Below are 6,648 nucleotides of genomic sequence, written 5' to 3' on the forward strand. Positions count from 1 at the left end.
CAAAGACTACAAAGACGAGACAGTGGGAGAGAGAAACGATTTTAGAAAAAGACAGAGCGGGTCGCACTTTAAAGGGACAATTTCTATGAATTTTGATGCAATTACAATATTGCCAAGTATAAAACAGTTAAATGAATAGAGTGAAATATATTGTGATGTAAACCTGGTTATAATAAATAAATAAACGTATTGCCAGCAATAAAACGATTAAATTTTTATTTTCATTATTTATGTAAAAGTAATATTAAAAAAAAAATTGTAAAATGTATTTTTTCGTGTTAGTAATTATTCTATGGGTTATTATGATATAATGGGTAATATATCTAATAACCCATAAAATATTTACTAACCCGGAAAAAATCATACATTTATAATATTGCTGTTAATAAGCCAAGAAAATGTAAATTTAATCGTCTTATTACAGGCAATAACTACCTGTATCCTAAATTGAGGTATAAATTGTATGGGACGGCAACCTTCTATTTACCGCTCCACCCCCCCCCCCCACCTTGTCAATTCATTTTTGACAGTCTACATTTCATGCATGATTTCATCAATTTCATGTACATTTGGGCAGTACTGGCAGTACGTCTTCGTGTGTTTAACGTTTTAAAGATATTTTCTTAAATTTTCGCTGTGTTATTTCTAAGTTTATTGTTATTATACTGAATAGTGAGTGCTAAGATGGAGCGGAAGACAAAGTCAGGACATAGCTGCATTTACAGTGAATGTAAAAATATCTCGACAGTGAACAAAAACAAACGTTTTTTTAGGGTACCAAAAGACGATAACAGGCAAGTAATATTAATTTAAAAGTAGAATCTACTAGCATAATGGTAAATTAAATAATAAATTTTATTCAAACACTCATCACAGTTGCTGTTTTGGTTGTTTTTTTTTTCTAACCTAACAATTAATAGAACTTATAATTTATAACATTTTGCATGCATACTTCATCATGATTAAAATGTATTATGATTTACTGTATTTCTATATTTTGATTCTAATGTTCCATCTACCATATGATCTGAAAAAACAGTGTCAAGTTGGCTTGGAAAAACGATTGATGTCATTTACCATAAGATTTTACATATTAAATATCAGCAATTTTTGTTCCAAACCATTTCTGACGCAAATTTTTCCTATTGTATGGTATTTTTAGTAAAGATAGTTTAGAGTCTAGTTTTACAATGGCAATAATATTTTGTTTATATGCATAGGTCTCGAAGATGGCTTGAACTTTGTGGACGTCAGGATTTACTACTAAAACCAAATTTTACTGGAATTAAAGCCTATAATTCTTACATGGTATGCAGTGATCATTTTGATAACATGGAATACAACAATCCAATAGAAAGGACAAGTTTATTACCTACTGCAGAACCAAGACCGTTTCGTGATATTGGACCTTCCTTTAATGGTAAGTCTGCATGTGTTAATGTACAAATCTGCTAAGATAGGGTTTTTAATTTTTTATTTTATTTTTTACATATTTTACGTTATATTTTACGTTATATTTTAAGTTACCATTAAAAAGATAATATTGCATTATTTTGCAGTATGTTCTAGTTAATTATTTTGCAGTATGTTCTAGTTAATTTTTGAATATATTTTTTGAATTTTAAATATATATATACCGTATGATCGAAAAAAACAGCGTCTTGGCTTGGAAATGAACATCGATGCCATTCCCTATATAATTTTCCATATAAAATGACAGCGACCTTCATTTCTTAGCCATCGCTGACGCCGTTTTTTTCTCGATCATATTGTATTTACTTTAACAACTTATAAAGTAAAAAACCTGTATTTAATTACTATTTGTAGGTAGCAATATTTAATAACAATTTATTTCAAATATAATTTCGAAAATGAAATTTTCTTTTAGCTGAAAATATTGTATACACACTCACGCATATAATGTTGCATAAAAATATAAAACTTCCTAAGTCATTCTAATTCCCAATATAATTTTATATATAATTTAATAATTATCTCCATTTTCAATCTCTGATGCTATTTTTCGATTGTATTGTACTGTATCATCGAAAAAAAACGGCATCCAGTTGGCTTGAACATGACGATCAATGACATTTCCCAAATTATTTTACAATCTCTGTCATGCTCTCTGTATTTCTGGCACCGTTTTTCTTTTCGATAATATTGTACAATATGATCAAAAAAAAACGGCGTCACAGATGGCTGGGAAATGAAGATCGCTGTGATTTTGTATCTAAAATTATATGGAGACTAGTTGAAGCCTGGCGCATCCGCCACGACATCAAGAAAAAAAAGTACTTTTTATTTTTAATTAAATGAAAAACAAAAAATCAGGCGACGACAGTTTTTAGAAGAGCCAATTAGCTACCTTTAGTAAAAAAAGCAATTTTCTAGAGCAAGTAATTACTTCAGTAGAGACGACACAGATAAACATTAGCATTTTATATATGTAGATGTCATCGATCGTCATCTTTAAGGCAACGCTGTTTTTCTTTACCGTTACATATTTTTGGAATTCCCTTATGAACAAAAAATATAGTTCTATTCTTACTAGTTTTTATATGGTTTTCTGGGATGCGGAGACTTATCAAGAGTCAAGAATAAACATTTCTGAGTAATTGATTTCCTAAGTTTTTTCGCACATAATGTCCAATCATGAACATACTGTATACTGTACAAAAATAAATTGTTGTTCGAATTTAAGTGAAAAAAAATATTTTTACTTTCTAAAACATTCTTCTATAACTGAGAATTAAAATTCTATGTTACTTAATTACTTATATTATGTAATTTTAAAATGGTGATCTAACTAGTTATATTAAAATTAATAACTTATTATTATTTTACAGAAACAGAAGCAAATAATGCGTCGCTTCCAACAGAGGATGTTTTATTTCAAGAAAACCTAAATAGAATGGAACCTGTTCAACTTTTAAGTATTCACCCTTCCACAAGTGCTTTCAGTAGTCCACCCACGGAAGAAAATGTTGAAGCCTCAACTAGCAGATCAGATTTGCTGTCTACAGCACAAACCCAAACACCTACAACTTTAACTTCTACTACACCACGGAAACAGACTTTGAGAGATCAGTTAAAAAAGTGTCAAAGTGAAAACGTACATTTAAGGGCAGAATTAGAGGAGGCTCTAAATAAACTTAATAATCCATCTGATGAGGATTTTAAGAAATTATGCGATAAATTTTTACAACCTAATTTATCTAATTTTGTAAAATGTCAGTTTGAACAATCTAAGAGGTCTAGCCATGGTAGGAGATATTCTATAGATTTAAAAAAATTTTCCCTATCATTATATTTTTTCGGACCAAAATGTTATAGACTTTTACAGGAGACATTTTGTTTGCCTTCCTACAGATCATTGTGTAGGTTCATAGAAAATATAGAATTTTCCCCTGGAATTAACAAAACTCTTTTTGATCTATTACAATTAAAAGTTAATCAATTTGAAGAACTAGATCGCGTTTGTGCTATATGTATAGATGAAATGTCTTTAAAAACGAACGTTTTTTATAATTTTAGTAAAGACATAATCATTGGGTTGGAAGATAATGGGTCAATTCGTAGAAATAAGCCTGCTTCATCAGCTACAGTCATTATGGCGAAAGGTCTGAAATCTTCATGGAAGCAGCCTTTAGCCTACATATTATCTTCTACTACATATAGTGCTTATGATATCAAATCTTTATTAAATGATATAATATTATCTTTAACAAAAGTAGGTCTGGATGTTGTCTGTTTAATTTCAGATATGGGGTCAAATTGTATTGAATTATCAAAAATTTTGGGAGTAACACCTGATAATACAGAATTTTCGTTAGGAGGCAAACATTTATTTTACTATTTTGACCCTCCTCATATGATAAAAGCCCTTAGAAACAATTTGTTACAAAATGATTTTATATGGGATAACAAAACCGCTTCATGGGGTGATATAAGATCATTTTTTGAGAAAGATTCTAAAAATTTAAATAAAATGGCACCCAAATTAACCACCTCTCACATAAATCCCACAAATTTTGAGAAAATGAGGGTGAAATTAGCTGTTCAAGTCTTTAGTAACACTGTTTCTGCTGCTTTAGAAACTTATGTAAATTTGGGAGCTTTGCCACCTACAGCTGTTGGTACATATACCATAGTATCTATTTTCAACAAATTGTTCGATATTTTTAATTCATCAAGTTTAAATCCTACAAATACATTTAGAAATGCCTTTTCGGGTAAAGATTATCAGTTAAAATTTCTCTCAGATACTTTGGAATTTTTAAATAAATTAGTTGTATATAACAATATTAAAAAAAAAAAAGTAGCCGTGAAATTTATAAATTGTTGGAAGATTTCCATAAAATCGCTGTTATCACTGTGGGTAAAACTTAACTCGAGTGGGTTTCAACTTCTGTTAACCAGACGGCTAAATCAAGACTGCCTAGAAAATTTTTTTGGTGCCGTAAGACAGCAACATGGCAATGCAGTTAATCCGACCCCAGTGCAATTTGTGCGTGCATTTAAAAAATTATTTGTCACAGATTTTGTCCACACAGATAATATGAATTGTTCGGAAGATGTCAATAAATTATTAACTGAATTAAAAGACTTTGTGCCAACATCTACCACTCAAATTGTAACAGAAGACCCGTCTAATCCTGGTTTTCATGTGGAATCCTACAGTTACCTTGAATTGGCCTTTCCCGAACAAAATTCCTTTAAATATGTGTGTGGTTTTTTAATAAAAAAATGTTTAAAACTTCACAGTTGTCCAACTTGTGATGCATTTGCGACGGAAAATAACAACCTAGACCAATCAAATATGTTTATTCATTTTAAGGCCCATGACACAACATCAACTTTTGGTAGTTTAAAAACCCCTCATGAGTCTTTTTACCATTTTATTTATAAACTAGAAAAACTTTTTGTCGAAAATATTGAAAACTGCATAATAGACTGTCCAGGCAATTATCTATTACATATTTTTCAAACCATTGAATATAAACACCCATGTTCAAATTTCCCGCACATTTATCTTTTAAAATTGTATACTAGATTAAGAATATACTACCTATTAAAAAGCAGCAATGCTACTTTTAAATCCATGCCTAGAGTTAATCGAAAGATTAACATTTTAATGAATTTATAATTACAATTTTAAGTTTTATTACAATTGTAACAAAGTTACAATCTTCTAACTTTGTTACAATTGTAACTTGATTTATGTTAGTTTATTAGTTATATTATTTTTTTATGATATTTATATTTATTTCTACTAATTTAACTTATATATTATGTTTATTTTTTAATACCATGTTTTATTGTGTTAGTTTAAATAAAACTTAATGATTATGATTTTATAGTTTAATTAAAAAAAATAGACTGCAAATTTATATTTTTGAACTTATACATAAATTTGTTTTCTAATAACATATTAACTTTTTTTTTAAATAAAAGACTTCTATAAAACTGAGACATTTATTGTTGTAATATTTGCAAATTATGTGATATTTATAAAAATACACTGGTGCATATTGATTGAGTCTTCTTTTTTTGATCCTTGTTTTAGTTACTTAACAAGAAACAACCTTCGTTAACAAAAATACGTAACTTATATTTTGGTGATAAAAATAGACAAAACTATAAATTTTATAGTATAGATACCCTCAGCTCTTTACTAATTTAATTGGATTTTGATGTTCTGCATGTCCTACAAATAATATTTTTACTTTCATTAATAATAACAAAACATTCATATTCATATTGGTGATACCTGTATATGGAACAACTTCTTATACAAAATTTCTCCTTAGCTTAATATGCACTCACTTTTAAATGTATTTCTTTCACTAGAAAATATTCCGTTTTCGATATTTCCGATATTTCCTAGAAATATATTGTTTTGCCATTTCAACAGTGGAAATCATAAGAATTCAAACATATCTGCAAAATAATTTCTTAGAAAATACTAGTTTGTATATTTATGTTAAGAATCTGTTACCTTTTAATGAATTTGTTATTTCACATTAGATAAATACTTGATAAATATAGACACTTTTCTGCAAATACTAATTTAAACAAAGTCTGTAAACAATTTGCTGTTTTTATTTTCACCTTCCAACAATAGAAACTGTTCTTAGCATTTTAAATGGTAACTAACCCAATCGAATCACACTATGCTCAGCAATTAAAAATTTCATTCTTTATTTAAATAAAAAATACAATAAAATATCAAATAAACACTACAAACTTCTGCAAAAATGTAGGTTAAAAACTCCCTGACCTACTAACCTAGTTCAACCTTGTCAAGTATTTGCAATGTTGCCATGTTTTACACAATAACTAAAAATATAGGTATTATATCAAAAATGTACACAAAAAAATATTAGAAATATTGGATTAAATATTCTTCATAATAAGTAATACCTAAGTAATATTAAAATATTTAAAATATTTATCATATTCCATCAAGAATATACGTTCATTATATATAGTGTGCATAATTTATAATGAAATTTTGTTCAATTAGAATAAGTATGGCAATATCTGAAATCTCCTCGAAGTCGCACTTTAAAGGGACGAGGTCACTGAGAGCCGAAGCCAAAAACGTTTCATCTTTTGCCGGCTGTCCTGTCTTTGTAGTCTTTG

The 6,648-nt window shown here is 28.6% G+C and overlaps 1 long non-coding RNA gene across 2 annotated transcripts; it reads right to left on the reverse strand.

The window, feature by feature from the left end:
- Nucleotides 1-5,464: 5,464 nt before the first annotated feature.
- Nucleotides 5,465-6,642, reverse strand: LOC115875176. 2 transcript variants are annotated; one of them, XR_004048982.1, is made up of 4 exons: nt 6,427-6,642; nt 6,002-6,342; nt 5,774-5,943; nt 5,465-5,710 (listed from the first exon to the last, which is right to left on the reverse strand). It is a non-coding gene; the product is annotated as an uncharacterized LOC115875176 (long non-coding RNA). The 2 variants fall into 2 exon arrangements; XR_004048981.1 differs by having other exon boundaries at nt 6,002-6,642.
- Nucleotides 6,643-6,648: the final 6 nt, after the last annotated feature.

The sequence above is a fragment of the Sitophilus oryzae genome, unplaced genomic scaffold (genome assembly GCF_002938485.1).
Source record: "Sitophilus oryzae breed Bouriz unplaced genomic scaffold, Soryzae_2.0 scaffold_1040_pilon_pilon, whole genome shotgun sequence".
Taxonomy (NCBI): domain Eukaryota; kingdom Metazoa; phylum Arthropoda; class Insecta; order Coleoptera; family Curculionidae; genus Sitophilus; species Sitophilus oryzae.